The 22,850-nt window shown below is 31.1% G+C and overlaps 1 protein-coding gene across 3 annotated transcripts in view; it reads right to left on the bottom strand.

Moving 5' to 3' along the window:
• Nucleotides 1-22,850, bottom strand: part of LOC131854993 (cAMP-specific 3',5'-cyclic phosphodiesterase) — a 346,930-nt gene that overhangs the window by 148,969 nt on the left and 175,111 nt on the right. The window lies entirely within an intron of this gene.

Raw genomic sequence — 22,850 nt, 5'->3', positions numbered from 1 at the left:
CTTGAAACACAATGGAATGCGTTAATTCGCATACCACATCAGTAGGGCTGCCGCAACAATTATTAAGAAAATACATAATTTTCGTTATATATTTTTATTAAATAGGTTGTTTATACATATATTTATCGTCGCTGTGAGTTTAGATTTAGAACGGTTCAATGATTCGAATGAATTTATTAGGTCTACCAGATGAAAAAAATAGCTGAAGGTACTAAAATGTAATCAAAGTAAATTAAATGTTCAAAATACAGTTTGTAGAAACAAATTATTCATTAATATGTATTTTAATTAACTGCTTATAAATTTTTCATATGATGATATGATATAAACATAGTGCAGGCTTAACCAGAATACTTATTGAAACTTTTCAGTACTCGCAAGCCCTCTGAAATAGTTTAAATACGAGGAAGTCCTTCGTAGAACTATAATTATGAGTCTACGATACGAAATATTCCTCTTAATATTCATGGAATAAAGTTTGTTTGTCATACTATAATAATAAGTGGCGTAACACAAGAATATGTTGCTTGTAGGAATGTAGCCATAATTTTGTATGTATTGGCTCTGACATCTCCAAAGTAATGACCGGCATTCACAACATCTGCTTTGGCAAATTAACCACCTTTACCAATTAATTTTGACAACTAATGTGGGATCTAATAAATCTAAAATAAAACATGAGATATCTGCAATAAATAAACTACTACGGCACTTAAGTCTAATCTGAAAGGAACTTTTAAATAACATACGAAAGGTTGTGAATTCATATTTGAAACAGTACCATATATTCTTAGTTTTTTTTTTCTATAATAGAGTAAATGTTTGTTTCGTTTAGGAATAAATTAAATATATAATAATACAAAACAGTCAATTAAATTCGCCATGAATATTTTTTTAAATGAGAATAAGAATAAATAAGTAAACAGAATAAAAATAAGCAGGATAGGATTAGGGTTAATGCACATTTAAAGAGAGCATCTGTCAAATTCCGACTGCTTTAGAGGACGACTCATGAGAGTTGGATTGCCAAACTTAGCTGAAAATAGCAGTATGCGTCAGTAGACAGGGAATCAAGCGATGACTCCTCCCTCGCAAGATGGAGGGGGCGATAAACATTAGATGTATGAATAATGATTGGCCCAACACTCCGTCTGACTAACTTTATCATTACTGCAACGAAAATTCAAATGCCCACGTGTTTCTCGAAGCTATGGCTTATTCTACACCGTGGAAACGGTTTATTTCCGAAAATTATTCATCGGGTAACAACACATTGTGATTCATTCGCTTTTTAGAGCAGAGACAGTGTGGTTGATTTTTTTGCTATTTCTATTCCATTAATTGTGGCGTATTTCTTATTACTCACTTTATTTATGAAATGAAAAACATGTTATCGCATGTTTCTTTGCATAGTACAACACCGGTTTATATTTTTTATTTTTAATCACATTGTAATGACAAGCCATTTTTATTTCATTGGCCGAGCAATGGCTATTTTTATACTGACAAATTGAATGTATTGTCTTTGAAATAAAAATAGAAAAACAATTATAGCGCTACAAGTATTTTCACTTTATTATATAATTTTAAAAGAAGTTATCATTATTTGCTCATAACTTCACTTTAATAACGTCCTTTTAATAGTTACTATATGTAATCCTATAGGTCGGTAGCAGATTAATGAACCAGATGTACTATCTATATACTACAATATATTACAATTATTTGCAGGTGTATTTACATCGGGATGTAGTATATTTAAATTGTTAATTACCATACCATTAATAATTATAATTAATTGTTAGTGTCGGATCATGATCTAAGTTTGATTTTTTATTTATGCACTTCTGTTTTTGTGGTAAATTAGATTATTATAGGTATTTTAATAAAACTGTTTAATAATAAAGTTTGAATATTGGTATTGATATTAGTTTTTACTTTCTATTAATATTAACACGCTGCTTTGTTTACAAGTAGGAAGTCTATTAGACTACAGTGAATTTAATCATAGTAATAAATTACGTATTGAAAGCAATAGACTAATTGATAGACATATAGATATGGTACGTTTGACACTCCTTATTTCCGGCACATCCATTATGTACCTATTTGTACTTGGGTAGATTTCACTCGACATAATAAAAATAAAGTATTTTTAAGATATCATTCTCACAGATGTAATATGTTGAAACACATATAATAATGTGTTTCAATATATAATTGTTATCAACGTTAATTAATCATTATAATTGGAAAATTTTACATGTTATGATATATATTACGTTAATACAACAAAAGGTGAATAAACTACATAGAAAGATATTTTTTTCCTTTCCGGAATCATCTAAAAATCGGTTCAAAATTATGGAAATCATACTGTAGCATTTTTAGTTACTTTTTGCTGAATATTGTTATCTCCTTCAGGATATCTGCCTTTATATTAATCAAAATGTATAAATCGATAATCGATATCTTCAAGCTAAGCTATATTTACTATGTTTATTATATTTATTTTACGATGTGAGCAGGATATCAAAGTTTTTCCACCGATGACGTCTCATCAGTCAAATCCTGATAACCAATATACCTACATAAATCGCAGTAGGCCCTTGTCATATATATCATAAACATAGTAAATATAGCTTAGCTTGAAGATATTGATCGGGCACAAATACGAGTATCAAGCGGATTAGTGGTTGAAATTCAATCATAAATCACTTCATTTTCATATGTAATTATCATTACATTATTTTACAGGTACATTGTCGTGACCCGATTTACACTCTGAAGGTCGTGAATTCAATTCTGGCCGTCACCGGCAACTTTGTGTATCAATTTATATTTCTGACTCTCCGAAAAAGGACCCATGCTAAAACCAATAATTAAAGCGATAGAGAAGCTGGCCACCTGCCTTATGCTTCAAATATACCGAGCGAAATGTGGGCTTGTCAATTGTTGCACACTTACAACACCATCCGGGAAAATAGTTTTGACAGTATGGTTATGTCTTATGTATGGATTACATATTATACAAAAATTGTTTCTTTTTACACTTCGTCGTCGTTCGTTCGTCAGCTTTAATTATGCCATATCTCATACACAAGCGGGATACGTGTTTTAAGTCTTTCATGTATAAATTTCTAACGCTGTATGAAGAGGATTTGCGACTAGGAATTGCGACCTAGTAAATATCTTACATATCTAATTAATCAATAAATTTATTATATAGAGCATTGGATTCAATAAGGATATAATTTTATTATCAGTCAACTCTGACTCATCACGCTCTATGTAATAAATCAAAATAGTAAATAGTACAAATTATGTTATCACCTCCGAGTCCTTTACAATAATTTCATTTGTTATATGGCATGGAATTTAATAAGTCATTTTATATATAACAGTTCGGTAAATGCTAGTGATGATATTGTAATGAAACAAGATTAATGTTCTATTATGTTCTAATTTGACTTATAAAGTACCATATTTAATAACTAATTGTATTTATTATAGCTAATTAATATTGAAAATATAGTTTCTTTTATGTCTTTTATAATCGATAGATCTTTTATACATTTTGTAACATCAATACGCTTAGTTTACACATAACTCATATGTATCTGTGTACCGAAAGAATGTACTATATGATATAATATCCGTAGTGATATTGTCATAATAATAGATTGGTATAGTTTTATTCAAATAATATTAATATTTAATTGGTAGTGATGAAAAATGATGGATAGATATTTACTTGATATTTTAAATTAAACATCGACAATGTTTCATTTAAAATATCGACAAAAAATTCTTACAAAAGTACGGCACTTTGCCAGCGGCATTATATTGACGGCTGCTACCGACGTGCAGTTTTTTATACAGTTGGTATAATGGCGTTCACCTAAAAAAAACTTATATACTATGATTATTCATTTCAATTACAATTTCTGAAATGAAAACCAAGATTAATGAATGATTAAAACTGCTTTAACTATATTTTTAGATATTATTTAAAATTATTACGGCATCCGCGACCCCTCTGTTAAATACTAATGTACATAATAACCGCCAAGAAAAAATAATCTACTGTATTTATGGGAATCGAACGAGCAATCAAGGTCCAACCAACAAACCATTTAACCAGCTGAAGGTGATGTTTTTACCCTGTACCCTAAAAATAACCAACGTAAAGTTCGTGAATTCAAAATCTTACTAATTGCCAAAGTCATTGATTTAATACCTCATCAAGAAAATACGACCACCATCTAAAAGTACAAATTAGGTACGTAAATAACAGCAAAAATATGGTTTCTCTGCTTGAACAATAAGAGAGGTATGTTATGTATTTATTTGCGTCAAGGTGACGTGGTTACAAGGTCGCAAAATTGAAATCTATTGTGAATACAATACGTCACAATCCAGCCACGAAATCTATAAAGCAATTAAAGAAAGTCACATTATTTGGTAGTACTAAAAGCAAGGTTTTCCGGTAGGTACTTAATAATATGAAAACAGTTATGTTGTAGTTAATATTATAAAGATAGAAGATATAGATATAAAGAGAGCAGATTTTATTACAACGAAAGATAATTCAGGAACCAGCGAACGAATTTACGTAATTCGTTTTCAATTTGAAAGGACATTTGACACAGTCTATTCCAGAGTGACATTGTTAATATATATAAAACCAACAAAGTTATGAACTCCTTGGCGTCGGCATTAAAATAAAAAAAGATCGGCAAAAAATAGATCGTACATCAAGACTATAATATCTCATTGTCTGACTGTTCATAATCCTCCAAGCTGGAAAGATTGCCGTATTTTACATCTTAGTTATCTGTCCCGCAATAAATAGACAAAAGTTTATTCAAAGAAATCAAGTCCAGTAAAAATTTAAAATACTAGTATTGCAAAATATATCGTATTATCATAAATAACACAGTTCATATTAGGCGTAGTACAATTTGAAACCTTCCACGAATTTAATTGCATTACCGTAAAGGGGTTTGCCCATAGGATATTAATACAGGTTAATTTACTTCTATATTATTTATATTATAACCACTTTTGGGTTTATCTTAACAAACTTCATGTTTAATGTTTTATTTTCTCGGGTCGGTAACTTACAGTTAGAAATGCAGTTATACAGTACACATACTAATTAACGGAACATGACCTTTTGTTGAGACCTTTCACTGGAAAATGGGGCACTATACTGCACCATGGTACAACAATGCAAGCACGCGAAGGTAGTGACTTCCGTCCCAGTGCCGATGCCTATCTTAACCGTCTCAGCAACCCCCGAGCGAGGACGGACGGCCTTAGAACGTGCGTGTTTGTCTATTCATTTACTGTCATGCAAAATAGGATTTAACATTTAGGGGATTACGTGCCTGGATTACATTTACGTTAGTGGTGGTTGTTCGCGTTGATTAGATAATGATGATTTTTAACAGTGGAAAGTGCAGATTAGGAGATATTTTAGGAATAAATTATTGTAACATCTTTTTTTATATTAGGTATATATACTCGTACGAGGATATTATACTATTTTTATTCACAAAATCTGAAGTGTATTGTAATTTTTGTGGGCAAAGGAATATGAATAGCTTTTTATTGAAATAATGTTTATTACTATTCCTATGTGACAATAAAAACCGTTTACTTCAAAACCTATAATGGTAACCCTTTCACATTTTTTCCCATATAAATAGATCTACTTTGAAATTTCGAATATTTACTTAGTGACGTCTTGGACCATAAAATTGGGAAGTATCTAAAACTATTTTAATACCAAATTGACAGCTTTAATAGTTTCTGAAATGTAACAGTACGATACACGGTCAAATCGACGCTCAAAATATATCTTAAGGGTTTCTATTTGCAACATAATTAACATATTTACTTAGAAATTTAGACCACTTTTATAACACACGTGCCTATAATACACGTACTCAGGGGTATTCATATCTCGTATCTTAATATACAGTAAAGGCAGAAATTTCTTGTGAAATCATGTATTAAGGTGCGGATATTTAATAAACATCATCTACACCTACATAGAATAAGCTTGTTATATACATTGTACAAAAGAAATGAACGTTATTCTACATATATACTAATAGAAATAAACGAAGAATATTGTTATACCTAGTACATGTCAAAATATTCTTTTTATACTATTAAAGTGCCCTTTATGACTTTAAATACAATTTTTGAATCTACTAAAATGTTAAAACGAGTCTTACTCTTAGAGTGAGAATAGTAACAGATATCACCTTATCATGTGACGCCTTCGGTATCACTCACGCGTTGCAATTCTAGAGGATTACGAGATATTACCTACATTATTTGTAATTACGCTGCAATATCTCACGCTTTAACCAAAACATATGTAGCTTACAAAGCAAGAGTGATTTTAGTGGATGAAATAGAAGACAGAGGCACCCGCGTAGGCCGTTTTGTACAAAATCTAACTTGATATACAGTGATGTATGCTACATCACGATAATGACAAATCAGGTTCAACAGTTAACAGATCCTATCATGAAAGTTGTTTTCGTATCAGTTACTTTCAGAAGACCCTTTAGCTTATATCGTTTTGTAGTATAAAAAATATTGCTTCCTTTTTTATTCGTTGTAATAAGCAAGCCGGTAAGGTTTAGAGAGCAATCTGTATAAATATTTATAAGTGTTATGTTGTTATCAGATCGTACTTAATTATGCTTTTTGGTTAGTTATATTGGGAATAAAAAGGTTCATCATACCTTTGCTACAATTACTTGAAACTTAATTCGCATTCATTGTCAGATCTTCATCAAATATCCTGTACGGATTCTTATGGATAAAAGAAACAAGAAACTCTCTTAACCATGAGAAAACGTACAGGATTTCTCATGATTGAGACATTTTCTTGTATTTATTTCTCTTGATTATATATCTAATATTGTCTACAATAAGGCAAAAAATGTGTTCTAATTTTAAATATTAAATATATGTGATTGAATTGCGACTGAATTACATGATATATCCAATTCGGCCACTAGGTAAGTGCTTGATCATCGATACATATACTATTTATATAGGTACATACAGAGTTAAATCTAAATTTTAGCGCGTGGAAACATACCTTTCTATTTATATACTTGCTCTTAGCTATTATGGTATCGATAGAATCAAATTTCAAGGCAAAATATAGCGTGAATAACGCTTTTTACTTTGTACCTGTTGTTGCTATGGATAAACTTTGGCCCTAACATTAAATAAAATAACTGATTTTGTACACAATTTCGGGCAATATTTCCCATAAGGCGACCTTTAAACACGCACACTTGGTTCATTGACGATTGCCTAACTTATATACGTTTTATCGAATTCATACGTGACCTTCAAAAGAAATGTGAATTCTGTTTAGACATGAGTAGAAACTAGTAATATATTTGCCCGAGATTTTAGATAATGAGATTGCTTACAATAAAACTGACGCCTCCTCATTATAAAATGACACCTACAGTATTTCGAGTTTTTAGAAAACAATATTCATTTCCTGCTATTAAGATTCAAATGAGAGTTAGGTACTTTAATAGGCTTCCATGTTAAATAAAATGATACTTTAATTAATAGTAAAAAGAAAACTAATAATAGTAAGTAAGAACAAACCTGGGAAACTACAAACTAAAAAAAGTTAAAATTTATTACTGTAAACTTACTCTACTTTGCTATAATAATTTTCAAATCTTCCTTATAGTAAAAAGAAACTTCGAGACAACATCGCCCGAGCGGAAGCTATAATTTCTCGTTTTCAAAAGTATTTTAAAAACTTTTCTAAGTGGATTACTTCCATGGTTATGTAAAAAAAATGTTTCTCCATATATTCATTTTAGTTACATTATTAAAAATACATATTTGTACTATTTAGTACATCCATGGGTAGATTTTGTTGTATCAAAAGATATTAAGGTAAAAATAATACTAAGTACTTTAACGAGAGATATCACAACACAAACAATAAATGACTTTTGCTAGACATTAAGGGACATAGTGCTATGTTAAAATATACTTTTTATATGTTGTCTCCTTTCTGTTATGACGATAAAGCTATATTTTGAGTTTACACAAAGAATGAAGAAGACAAAATATGGGCACCTTAAGCAATTGTGACACTTCATTTTAATGTATAAATCTAAACAGGACATTGGTCTTCATATATTTTAGATTTCAGACAATCAAGTAAAATAAATGCAAGTATATATATGAAAGATATTTTATTCAGATTTTACTATGATATTTTAAATACACTTAGGAAATTTTCAACTATGATATGAAATTTCCTAAAGTGTAGCATTCGTTCCTGTATTTCGTGGCATTAATGAAACTATTAAAACCTGACTACCATACGTTCTGCATATTTAAGCGGTTTATAAGTTGCTGTGAACACATTAATTATAATGTTTAGGTACATTATTAAGTAAAACTAGTATTAGTTACTCAAAAGAAAGCGTACAAATTTAATAGCGTGTAGAATAGTATACCAGAAATATATATTTTAGTAGTACTAGTGCAACAATTTGACTTTGCACGAGTGCATTAGTACATATACTAGACACTCGTACGCTCGTGTACTAGACCTTACTAATATTATATTACACATATATATATATACATACCTACCCGAGAAAAAATATCTAAATTACAGTGATAGCCGTATCAAAATTTGTTGCGTGGTAATGGTGGTGGAATTAAGCAGAAGAGTAAATAATATATACATACATAGATAAACGGAAACAGCGACTTTGCTTCATTGCTACTATAATTAATGTAAAAGATTTTTTCGTCATATTAATATAAACAAAACAACTAACTGGTAGTAATCATAGTCATAATATACGTTATCAATTAATTACAATTATTTTATTATTGTGTTATTTGCTGTTCTAAATGATGCGTGTCGTCGTACAACCATTTTAATGTTGTCAACTCAATTAATTATTTTTACAATAATTTGTCAGATTCGGAACTTATTTATTTATTTATTTCATAATTACAGATAAATAAAAAGATAAATAAATATGTTAGTATCTTGGCAATATCTGCGTATAATAGTTGGTGAATTTATATACAGAAAAATACAATGCATTTACCTCTAAATTTAAACTAGCAAATATAATTAGGTTATATCTATCGGATTACATTGTATTACCAAAAGTTAAGATCCAAAATATAAAAGATCATCAACTTTTAATTAACAGCGGGAGGAAAACTTTTTAGCTGATAGCTAAGACATATACGACAATAAATAAATAACTTTTTGAAACAAAAGAGTAATTATATAATTATACACAAATCTACTGAAGAAAATTAATTAAAAAAATATATCTTAATATAATATTTCATTTTATATATTCTAAGGAATTAATATTTGAATTGTTTCAGCTTAGTTAATTTGTCATAGGACTAACAAATAGTGTAATACTATTTGATCAAATTGATATAAATATTGTTAATACTATTCATTAAATATATTAAATTAAGAAGTAAGAAAGTAAGTAAATAAACAACAAAGAAGTCTTCATTCTCATCATAACAACCTATTATCGTCTCACAGCTGTCTATCCTTATAAAATAATGATATAGTCAAACATTATGGTAGCTAAGCTCCTTTGCACACATTTTTATTTTAAGATTTCCTTCTCTTGTACTGATGTATTATTTCTTTGTGCCCCTAATCGCCCCTTACGACATCCTAGGGATGAAACGGAAGGTAACATATTGTATCTTACTTTTCTAAGTCCTCAACGTATTCCTGTACACAAAAACAACCGCATTCTATATAAAATCCACTTCGTTTCTGAATAAAGCACTGAGAACGTCGTCGTCGAAAACCATCAGAAATAAATAGTAGTGAAATTTCTTTCAAATTTTGCTAGATTCTAAATTTTTGTACAATATGTAATCTCTTATTTTATGAATACCAGTTATCCTAGTTAAGTTTGCATAAAAATCTTAAACTACGGCTAAAGGAAAAGATGTTTAAAAAAATGGAATGTTCATTAAATCTTAATAAGAATATTATAGTAAGATATAAAAATAGTAAAAAAATCAAAGTTAAGTCATTTCAATACTGCCGTACAAGACATTATCAAGATTTGTATATCTTAGTAGGTATCTAATTACAGACAAGGTCGAAGGTCCACCAATGATAAGAGAGTGACGTCTTGATTGATGTGGTACCTACTATACGAATTAAGAGCCGTGTATACTTGATTTCTGTTGTTAGATTAATTGTAACTTGTAACTAGTGGTAACTTAGTTTTCGATATAAATCATCTGTCTGATAAAGTAGCCCAATAAACATTGCAAATTGTTGTTCAATACCTTTAGCTGTTTGGAGTTTTGCAACTATTAAACAAGCGAAAACCGCTTATCTAGCTAATGTATTTGATAATTGTAGGAATGCAAATTTCACTTTGTACGTAAATTCCAAAAATTTGCTTTGGAACATAAGGTAAACATGTACTGATATGTAAAATGGAATAAAATGTTTCGTTATATGCGAAAATGGTTGAACTCTATATTAATTTAGTTGTTTACTATTAATGAAAATATAACAAACAAGACATAGATTGGTTTTATATATAATAAGGAGTAAGGAAAATAATATTATCTTAGGTAGTTCGTTCTAATATAATTTATAGGGTTGCTGCCGTTTAATTAGAATTTTATAGCTACAAAATACAAATTTGTTTACCTTTACAAATTGGAATTTCATCACAAACTGGCACCGGTTTGCGGAAATGGTATACAAAGGAAAAATGTTTATAGAAAAAATGAAACTCAGATTATTGGTGTATTTAAATAACAAAAAGACTGGCGATATTTTTCTTGACCTTTTATTAATTGGTTTCGACAGTGAAATTCATATTTCGAAAAATACAATATCCGTAGTACTTAGGATTCGATATTTTAAACATTTCTATTTATAAAATTGTATTATCGAAATAAAAATATTGGATATAATAAATGATGTTTCATATTTAATTATTTTTATAATTGTTATAAGTTATGTAATGTTTATGTTTCTACTTTTGTTGGGAATTACACATAAGAAAGTAATTTGTTTATTATTCCTAGTTGTACTGAATGTCAACTTTTAAGTGTTCTGAATTGCACCAATGAAGCATTGTTCGAGTCTTTTAAGTGAGTTTGATTGAATTACTCGAAACGCTTCTTATTTTCTTAAGGATTTACGTCAATACTCACTATCATAAGATTGATGTACATGGAAATTAAGCAGAAAAAAAACTGTAAAATTGCACGCGATGCCACGTAACTCTTTATCGTCAGTGTGAAGCTCAAAGATAATGTGGGGTGATAGAATAGAACTCCCAGCTATCACGAACGAATGGCGTCGTAAACGTAACTTGATCATTTGGAAGACTACCTACCTAGTTATTTATTTAATGAATTTTTTTCTTCTTTGTACTATGTTAATATGAATGCAACAAAAAAGTTTGTTGATAAAATATTTATCTCTAAATGACTGTCATCATAAGTTTACGCGTGTTACCATTAGGTAATAGTTCAAGTATATGATTAAACGAAGAGAAAATTGCTTTGAAAATCAAAGTATGGTGTGGAATAGTCGTCGACAGTCGTCATCGACGTATACGACAATAACATGATAAAGTGAAGATGATTCGATTGACCTTTACCGAGGTAGACTTGTATAAAGTCCTCAACCCCCACGTATACTGTCAGATTTCATATATTTGATCCGCCAAGCGGCTTCATTCATGAGATGGATTTTTGGTGAAGTAATGCAGTGTAGTATAGGCGTCACATGATAACGTGATATCTGTAATGCTATTTATGCATTATGTATAAGTGATGTCTGCCACCTAGAATTAGGTTGGTAGTCAGTTTGACATCTGACGAATATAAAAAGACCTGAAGATCATATAGATGTGAATATTAGCTAAGCAAAAGAGAGCGTCGTATCCTAGTTACTTCCTAGACTTAGACCGAAGGATTTAAATACATATTTATGTAACTCACACATTTTTTTTGTGTTTGTAATCTTACAAAGATTACAAACACAAAAAAAATGTGTAAGTTTTTCTTCCGTTGACGGGATCAAAGATAACAGACAATAAATAATCTAAGAGCAAGCTATAGTCTGAATTCCTCCCATATTAGATTCAAATATAGTAATGAAATATGAGCATGTCAAATTTCCATTTAGTACAACGTTGACAGTTGACAAAACCTCTCATCTCTTCTTATTTGGAATAACAGTTGTGTAAGTTATTTATTATTAGATAGGAAAACCGTTGTATTTTAAAAAAACAAGTCTTAGTTCTCAAAATCTGTTACAGCTACTACCTATTCAATGTTAATTAATGACCAATTAGAATCAGCCTGACCTGGTTTTAATATCCCGAATCACTTCCGATATGAAGTCTGATGGGCTAATGTATTTATTATCGATTAATCAGAAGTTAACGACGTCTAGCCGCCCACTAGATTGCAGTCAATTATAAGCACTTCACCCACTCTCCTGAATAAGGATCATATTAGAATATTAATTAGTTTCATTAAAACAATTTAGATAATTTAGAATTTTGCAGCATGTGATATCGTACTGATAATACAGAGAGTGTACCATTCATTCAAGTTTAGGGAATCGCATGAATATGTACTCTTAAACTTTATGTCACTATTACGATCAAATCAAAGACGTATAAAAATTGTTTCATGTATTCAGATAAAAATATTCTCTATTAATAAAAAAATACCTACCACAGATCTTATATCATTGATGTAATATACGAATTCGATTTGGGTAATATAGTATTGATGTTTGACACATTATGTGACATTACTATTCGTCTCCAAGAGAGAAGATCCCTTAGGTGAGTCAATGCATAACATAATAAAGGAAATTACAACCTCACATTAAAGTGGCAGTCATGGTATTTTCTCTTAAGAGAATTACTGTATCTTGCCAGCAAAGATCCATACTCGTATTTCTTGGTTATGCACCTTACTGGAACGATAAAATGCATTACAATTACAATTTCAGTACACATCCACACGTTGATAATAATATTATAAATATGAAAGTGTGTCTGTCCTTCTAACTTTTCGCGACTAAACGACTACTAAATTATATTTAATGCAATTCGTCGTGAATATAGCAATCTATATACAATTATAAAGAGGATGGAAATAATCTATCTTTTACCTATAAAACACAATTTCATGAAACAATGATGAACATATATATGGTAATATTAATATTAGACACAGTTAAGTAAATGTGTATCTATAATATTCATGAAAATTAGCCACGTAACCGCTTACAATTCAGTGTTCGCCTGTGCCGCCGTAAATCACGGCTGACCGGTCTCATTCATTAGACAACCAGCCATTATGTACACGGGCGTGTATATTGAACTATAGTTAAGTCAGCAATACGCACAGGGATTGGTGACGAGAAGTGACGGCTGACTACTGTGAAGTCAAACGTATGACGTAAGCCTAAAAATTACCAGAGCTCTACTCACTGTAAACTAGAAAATTGTTGTCAACAATCTTTTGTTACGACACCCTGACTACGTAGTTCTTTGTGACATATTGGGTTTATTTTTGTTTAGAATAAAAATATCTGGAATAATGTAATACATACAGTAAAATCTAATTTTTTAGAAGGTAATAGTAGATATATTACGATAAAAATAAGCATAGTTTTTAAATTTAGAAAATTATTTTATTTTTCTACTGAGGTATACTTGATATGTTAGTAGTACTAGTATCTCTGTATTATGTATGTATTTGCTTCGTTGAAGACGTATTTCGATTGAAATATTATGAAAATAAATAACATGATGAAATCTATAAAGAAATTGACCATATACTAAGGTTTCAATCTGAAATAGTAATAAATCATTCTTTTAGAAAAAATGCTACGTCACGCTGTTCTCCGTTAGATGCCGTAGGATAAGTAGGGACAATTGATATTCGATAAGAAAAAGCGGGGCTGTCGTAAAATACGACCAATCCCGCCGAGATAGATTTATTGGATAATTAATTAGTGATGTTAATAACGTTGTTTTTTCTTTTCTAGTAATACAATTTTATTTATTAACGAATCTGGAAATATTTTAATAAATTGGGCCAATGTTTAAGAAGAACCAATCGTAAATTATTTGTTTGTAAATTATAAAATCAACTGGGGCATATAAAACATAGTTACAAGGGTATGTGTGCTTTATTCGAAAGCAATATTCGCCTCTGTGTTAGAGGCTAATGAATATTGTATTTTCGAGGCAAAATTGTAAGCAACAATTTACTGATGTTGTACATTATTTAAAAATATGCAATTGTTAGTGAAACAACCAAAGCCGTGTAGTTCTATGTACACAAACTTTCGTATAAATGTAATAATATTAACAAATATTATATTATTACCTTTATCTATGTACATATGTGACAGACACAGAAGTTACGCCCGTTGCAGACCAACTACAAAGTCTAGACGGAATACAATTTAATTACACATTGAAGCATTTTATGAAAGTGAGTTAGAAATGTTATTTATTATATGTCTAGATTATATTCACTTTAAAATGTCGACAATAAAGTATCAGATATCTAAGTAAGTATTTACGTGAATTCAGATAACATTAAGGATCTGATAATCAATTTAAACACTATTTTGTTAATTAATAAATTTATTTATTTAATCAATTTTTATATATATTTTGCCATTATTCTATATATCAAATAGAGTTAAAAATAGTCACAGAGCCACACTAATATTATTAAGACAAAAGTGTGTCTGTCTATTCTATTGCTAAAAAGCAGACGAGTGGAGTCTCCGTAATAGCTAGTACCTACTCTATATTGTCATGTTGTGACGTAGATTTTCCGCAGGTAGTCATAAATGGCAAATATGGGAAAAAAAACATAATTCAAAAAAAGAATGAATACAAAATTAATTAACAGTAAATCACAGGCACGACCACCATATTTTTATCATCCATCAGTATTATATTAAGTATAATATACCTACCTATCAACTTCAAAAAGTTTCAAATAAACGATGAAATGAAAAATGAAGTTAGAATGTTTTGAATTAATTAAGTAATTAGGTGTTTCTTTCTGTATCAGTAAATTTCAGGTAATTTGGAAACTTATTTCCGCTGACACGTTTTACGTTAGAGAAAAGTTATTTTAATTTAGCACAGTGTTTAGTTAGTCCACATTCCACAAAAACGTGGTGGAAAATCTAGAAATTTAAATTGTTACGAATTTAGGCATTTAATTGCTAAAATCGATTGTAGGTTAATTTAGATACACGTCTAGGTACACAGCATTGCACGTAATTAAAATATTTATAGGTACGAAAAAATGTTCTTTTATTACAATGAATATATAAATAATAAAAATACCTCTTTATTACACATTCTTCTAAGTGTGCTCTAAATAAATTACAATGACATACATATTACTCTGTTCTGTTCTCTAATTTCATTATAAGTATTCACTTTTTTAATAGGAACCTTATGAGCAACAGAAGAGTATTCAAGGGCTATATTGATATTGATGTTACTAAAAGTTTAACACAGTCTTACAAATTACAATATTATTATACATAAGATTTAAAATTAAGTATAATTTCTCCGACTATTGTGACATAACAATTGTATACTTTTCATGCACAATTAATATTTGTATTCCCGTGACAGATCGATCGATGCCGTCAAAATTGGAAGTGATCACCGGATTGTAAGAGGCACATTGAATCTGAATCTGAAACTCGTACGTTCCTGACTGATGAAAACGACGCTCCGCCCTACACCTATACAGATCCAAAACCCCGAAAGCTTTCAGCTAGATTTGCAAAACCGTTTCGAATGCCTTGGTGACTGCATTGACGTGGACGATTACAACAACAGGTTCGTAGAAACTGTCCGTGCGGCTGGGTCTAAGCACTTCAAAACCCGCCGCGCAGAAAGAACCGGAAAAATATCTATCTCTACCCTCAAACTGATGGATGAAAGGCGAAGTATGGTCCTGCAGTCTCCGACTGACGCTTCCCAGTATCGGCAACTTAGAAGGCAGATCTCTAAGTCCTTGACTCGTGACTTACACTGACTTACGCCACTTTAACACACATTGTGTAAAGGAGGCTATTGAGAGAAACAAGGGCTCAAAAGTCTTTAACAGGGATCTGGCTGCCGGACAGAGCCAGCTGACGCGACTTAAGACGGATGACGGCAGGATCGTATCGTCTAAACCCGAACTTTTGAGGGAAATTGAGAAGTTCTATGGACAGCTATACACGACAACACGGGCACCTGTTAATAACACGGCGAAAGACCCTAGAGCCAAATTAACCCGACACTATACCGAAGATATCCCGGACGTCAGCCTGTACGAGATTGGTATGGCTCTTAAACAACTTAAAAACAACAAGGCGCCGGCCGCTTGGCAAAGGGGTGTGGTGGTTCTGTTCTTCAAGAAGGGAGACAAATCGCTTCTGAAGAATTTCAGACCCGTAACAATGCTGAGCCATGTTTATAAGTTGTTTTCGAGAGTCATCACGAATCGTCTCGCGCGCCGGTTTGACGACTTCCAGCCTCCCGAACAAGCCGGGTTCCGAAAAGGCTTCAGTACCATAGACCACATTCATACGCTGCGGCAGGTAATTCAGAAGACCGAAGAATACAACCTGCCACTTTGCTTGGCGTTTGTGGACTATGAAAAAGCTTTTGATTCGATCGAGACGTGGGCTGTGTTACAGTCTCTCCAGCGGTGCCAAATTGACTATCGATATATCGAAGCGTTGAAATGTTTGTATGAAAACGCCACTATGTCAGTTCGCCTCCACGACCAGAAATCGAAGCCTATCCAACTGCAGCGAGGTGTCAGACAAGGCGATGTCATATAGCCAAAGCTGTTTACCGCTGCGTTGGAAGATGTCTTCAAGCTTCTGGACTGGAGCGGGCTGGGCATCAACATTAATGGCGAGTACATCAATCACCTTCGATTTGCCGACGATATCGTGGTCATGGCTGAGACCCTGGAAGACCTTAGCAAAATGCTCGAAGACCTCAGTAGAGTCTCACAAGGAGTAGGTCTTAAAATGAACATGGACAAGACGAAAATTATGTGAAACGTCCATGTCGTACCTGCTCCCGTAAAAATCGGAGATTCTACACTCGAAATTGTCGATCACTACGTATACTTAGGGCAAACTATCCAGCTAGGTAGATCTAATTTCGAGAAAGAGGTCAATCGTCGAATCCAACTCGGATGGGCAGCGTTCGGGAAGCTCCGATATATCTTTTCGTCCAAATTTCCGCAGTGTCTCAAGACGAAGGTTTACGACCAATGTGTGTTGCCAGTGATGACTTACGGAACAGAGACGTGGTCGCTAACTATGGGCCCCATCAACAAGCTCAGAGTCACTCAGAGGGCAATGGAGAGGGCTATGCTCGGGGTTACTCTGCGTGATCGAATCAGAAATGAGGAGATCCACAGAAGAACCAGAGTGACCGACATAGCCCGAAGAATTGCGACTCTGAAGTGGCAATGGGCAGGGCACATAGCTCGTAGGACAGATGGCCGTTGGGGCAGTAAAGTCCTCGAATGGCGACCACGGACCGGAAGACGCAGCGTGGCCTCCAGCAAGGTGGACCGACGATCTGGTCAAGATCGCTGGAAGGCATTGGATGCGAGCAGCGCGGGACAGATCGTCGTGGAGATCTTTGGGGGAGGCCTATGATCCAGCAGTGGACGTCTTCCGGGCTGCGATGATGATGATGATGATGATGATGATGATGACAGATCGATATACGAATAAGCCGCAAATATATCTATATTACTTAAATAAATGCAAACGAAAATTGAACTGGTATAATTAATACTTCTACGTTCTGAATCTGAATTTCGAATAAGCTTCAGTATTTACGATAGTTCCCGTACTACTTGTATTACCGCAACATAGATAAGTATTACATTATAAAAGACGTTAAATTGTCAATGTTTTAAGGTACTAATTACTAATTAACACAACAGATGAATAATCGAGCCAGAACCAGTACGTGATACATTTCACGCATATATTTAAGTACGAAATAAATATTGCACTATAAATAAGGCTCAAAATAAGATTATAGAGAAATTAATTAGATATATTACAAAAACTTACAAGGTTTTACTTCGTATTCTGTTGTATCATTTTGGGCCTAACCTAACGCGCACATTTATAGGGCAATGGCCTCATATTTGTTGTACGTAGTATTCCCTCGCGATTTTTTTCTTGCTTTGAAGCAATTGATGCATTTTTAATATCATCATACAGTTTTACAATACCTTGTACAGCTTACGAATAATGTAGTAAGTACGATGTCTGTTTCTAACCATATCTGCATTCTGGAGGTTGAATTATTAATAATTATTCCAGAATGTACATATGGTTCAATATATTTGATTATGTAATAGTCCCATGACAAAATACGTAGATATGATTATAATACCATATCACTAATATCGTCCATAGTAATAAATACCTAATAACTAATTTAACCTAGGTTGTATTTCCGAAGTTTTTTTTAATAAAAATAAATATATGTTATTTATTATAAAGAATCCGCAACCCTATAATTTGCACACAATTATTATGTATACTAAAGGAACAGATGCGTTACTACATATTACCTACAGTCACGAAATCACGTATGAAAATGCAGAACTACTAAATAAAATACGTAGGTACATAAACAACTATTTGAAACATTATTTATAATTCTTAGACTAAAATTTACTGAATGTTATAAAAAAAATACTGTTAATTTTTATGAATCATAAATTTGAATGTTTTAATAATTAATACTTTCAAGTAACAAATTGAAAAATAAATCTAATCGATTAGAGCAGAAATTTACAACAACAACATTAAACCTCAACAACAATAAACGTAACAAGAAAAGTCAATGAGTAAAAGACAATTGAATATATAATTATGATTTGTCCATTCTGTTATTTACTGGGTTCTATGACTCTAAATTCTGGGTTCATTGTTTTCATTGATGAACATCGAATGCTGACAGGTGCAACATCACCGAAGGATGATAGATGAACGAATTCACCAGAAAATAACATTGAAATAATTCTAGCTATGACTGATGACATGATGGAGTTATTGCTGACAGTGGGACTAAAATCATTTCCGTATTTTAAACATTATCGTTCAATACAGAGAAAATTGTGAAACAAAAGTTGCTCATTATTCAACAAAGGCTGTTCAGCTCTTTCATTAATAATAGTGTCCGTTCTTGATTTGATTAGTAGTAGATAGACAATGTCATTATCGATTAAAAAAATCATGTGGCTCTTTCTGAGAGTTTAAGATATTTACCAAAGTGTAAGAATGTTAGTTAGTTGAAAACACTATTGTTCGAATAACGGGGAGCGAAAAAATATTATTAAAGCGGCTATTTTGTATAGGCCTGTTCAATAGATTTCTTGACCTTAAAATAGAACAACTAATTTTAGAGCAGTGTCTTTAGTTATTATTGTATTTTTATAAGATAACTTTAAACGTATTTTGCTGGAATTCTTTCAAAGTTGTCTTATAAAAATACAATAATATATATTGGAATTTAATAATTACCTAAATAGGTAGTTATTTCAATTAGTTTAGTTGCTGGATATTTCTTGCAGATATAAACTGTCGTTCTGTCGCTTCTGGTTTTCTACAATGATGTTATTTAATTGACACTCGTTTCTCACATGAACAGATTCTTCCGTTTCAGTAGGTACGCTTGTAATTAACGAAAGGCTTTACATGATTCGATAAGCAACCCCATATTGACACGCATACTCTCATGCCATCTCTCTCTTTATATGTATTTATATACTTTAATATAAAAATATTAAATGTACAATAGATATTTCAAATTGCATCAGTCTTATCAAAATTATATACTCTGATGTAATACATACTTTATTTCTATTTAATTGAAAAGCCAATAAAATAATAATATATATGTTGTTAAGCATTATAGTTTCAATGTAATTAGAATAAAATTTAATTTTAATAAAAATAATTTACCATTAATAACTTCCTATCGTACTTGGCTATAAATTTATAAATAATTTAATATATTACATGCACTGCTTTCAAATAAATAGATATAAAAAATATTTTTCTGTTTAACATGTATGATTAAAATTCCGCCTTGTATCTTGAGTATACTTTCCTTTTATATCATAAATATTTCCAAAATTAATACTTCGTGAACATCTGTTATTGTAACAAAACAGGTGTTCACGCTCGAGTAATGTACGAGTACATACATACCTACATATTGAAAGTAAACAACGAATGATTCAACCTATGAATTTAGATGGTCGAAAAATAAAAAGTTTTTGCGTTGATTGTTGGTAACCATTAGTATTATTCGACGTACACATAATTTATGTGCATAAATTTTAGACTCAATGAAAATATGCTTTTCGTAATAATAACTATTGGAACAAAATAAATAAGTGTAATGATTTTAGCAAAATACAAAAACCCGTCACGTCGGACTTATTAGTACAATTACACTAATTCTGAATAATTGTCACGATTTACTAAATTTATTGAGACAGCTAACTTTAAAACCTTGACTGCTTATGTAAGCATAGTCGCTGTGAAGGGTGTAATTATACCTAATTAGACAAGAGCCTTCTTTAGACGGAAGTATAGTAATAATTAACAACAATGTTATTTATTTACAAATAAATATAATTCTCTACAAGAAAATTGTATTGAAAGAGCCTCAAGGGATTGAGGTAAATCAATGCTTTTACAATTAATTAGATTACCAAATAATTTTGATATGTAAGTTGGCGTCCAAAAGGTAAACAATTACTAAGAAGAGTCGATTGAACTGTGTTTTTTATTTAATATTTGCTGTATATTTATAGTAATAAATACAATTTTACACATTATACCGCAGCAGATTACCTACTATCTGATGGTTTACTAATTTCATTAAATAAATTTAAAAACATTTATGTTTTAAATTAATAGTATTTTTTTAAGAGACTATTTAATACTTAATTCGGCTGTATACATGAAACGTACGCGTATACATGAAATTTATGCATGAAAGTTTATAACGACGTTTACTTTTGCTTAAGCATTACGCTTAAACATCTGAACAGACGTCAATATAATTTGTTAACAAAGGATGTTTTAGCCTAATTTATGTGACCTAAATATCATTATACTTGTTGTTTTTTAATTTACTACTGTCCAAAACAAATTTTCTAAGAAATCTCTTGAAATAGATTGGGTTTTCCATCCATACATACGTATACATTTCTGCATATATAAATTTTATTATGATTAACAGTTTTGTGATACAATATTAAACTTATAGGTAAATGCAATAAATTGACAACCTTCATAATTAAAAAAAATAACAATAATAAAAGGCAGTATACGAGACAATAGGTGATGCCATTAAATGATTCATCAGGATGAAGTCGCTTTTATTCGGTATTATTGATCAGCGAAATGTAAAGAGAGGGTTTGTTTGTAATATGATCCGTTCGTAAATATTGCAGAGTATCCCTGCAATATTTTAGAATTGGATCATATTCATTCGTAGAAGAAACCATGACGATGTTTAAATAAATATTACTGAAATGCGACTATTGCTATTAATTATGAACACATTATATTAACGTAGCTTTGGCCGAATTATTTACAAATAAAAAAATTTCGATCTATAGAAGTGGCCGGATAAAATTGCGACTTGAAAGAATTATTTACACTGAACGATCACAGATCCGCTTCAGTACGCTGTTGTTTCTATTTCTTTTGTAATGTAATATCGCAACCTATTTAAGGTTGTTGTTGCTTTCTTCTTCGTAAGAAAAACTTTGTATGCGGTTAATATAATTCTTTTACAATTCTATTGTATTACACCAGGAGAGACAATGAAATTTAAAGAGATATGCAATTTAATATTGCACTTTTTAAAATACAATTTATTTTTCAATAAATGTTTCTATTAATTTCAATTGTTTTTTTTTATTTATTGTTCCATATATCTTTAATCGAGTGTGGAATACCTACATCTAGATACGCTTTAACGACTACAGTAAATTCAAATGAAACCGTTTGCTGCAGCACGCTACCTACTTATAGTAATTTACGGAGTAACCACTAAACAAAGCTAATTCGCAAAATAATATTACAGTTATTAATTTTTAGTTACAGATTTGTTACAATATCTCTTTGATTTCAAATCCTAGTCTTTATCATTCTTTTTTATTATTTATAGGGTTTATTCTCATGTAGGTCTAATAAAAATGATTTGTTCAACTACGTAGTCAGTATCTATGATGGAACTATAAATTATATGGCTGAATATATAATAAGAATGACTTAAAAAGTTCATATTTATCGCTGACTATTGCCAATATACATATAATACTGAAATTAATGTTATTAATGTAAATGTTAATAATTATTACGAACTATTAGTAACAAACAAACAATAAATATCCTTCATTGAATTTACAAAGTTATTTAAGATCCACCATAATTTGTAATAGGTAACAAATTATTTTCCACGTATTACGAGTACATAACAAAACAAGCTAACTAGAATTTGCAGTGACAGTAACAAATGGATCGACCAAATACACCGCCGTCTAGCATTGCACAAAGCCACCACAATATTAAACCAGCGATATAGTAGACGGGAAGGTATATATGTAGAAGTAACAACGAGTAAGTTATGGGCAATCTATATCCAGGTGGCTATTATGGTCGTAAAAAT

Source organism: Achroia grisella, unplaced genomic scaffold (genome assembly GCF_030625045.1).
Source record: "Achroia grisella isolate CSIRO2021 unplaced genomic scaffold, CSIRO_AGI_Agris_v1 utg126, whole genome shotgun sequence".
NCBI classification, from domain to species: Eukaryota; Metazoa; Arthropoda; class Insecta; order Lepidoptera; family Pyralidae; genus Achroia; species Achroia grisella.
This window is presented reverse-complemented; position numbering and strand designations above follow the sequence as displayed.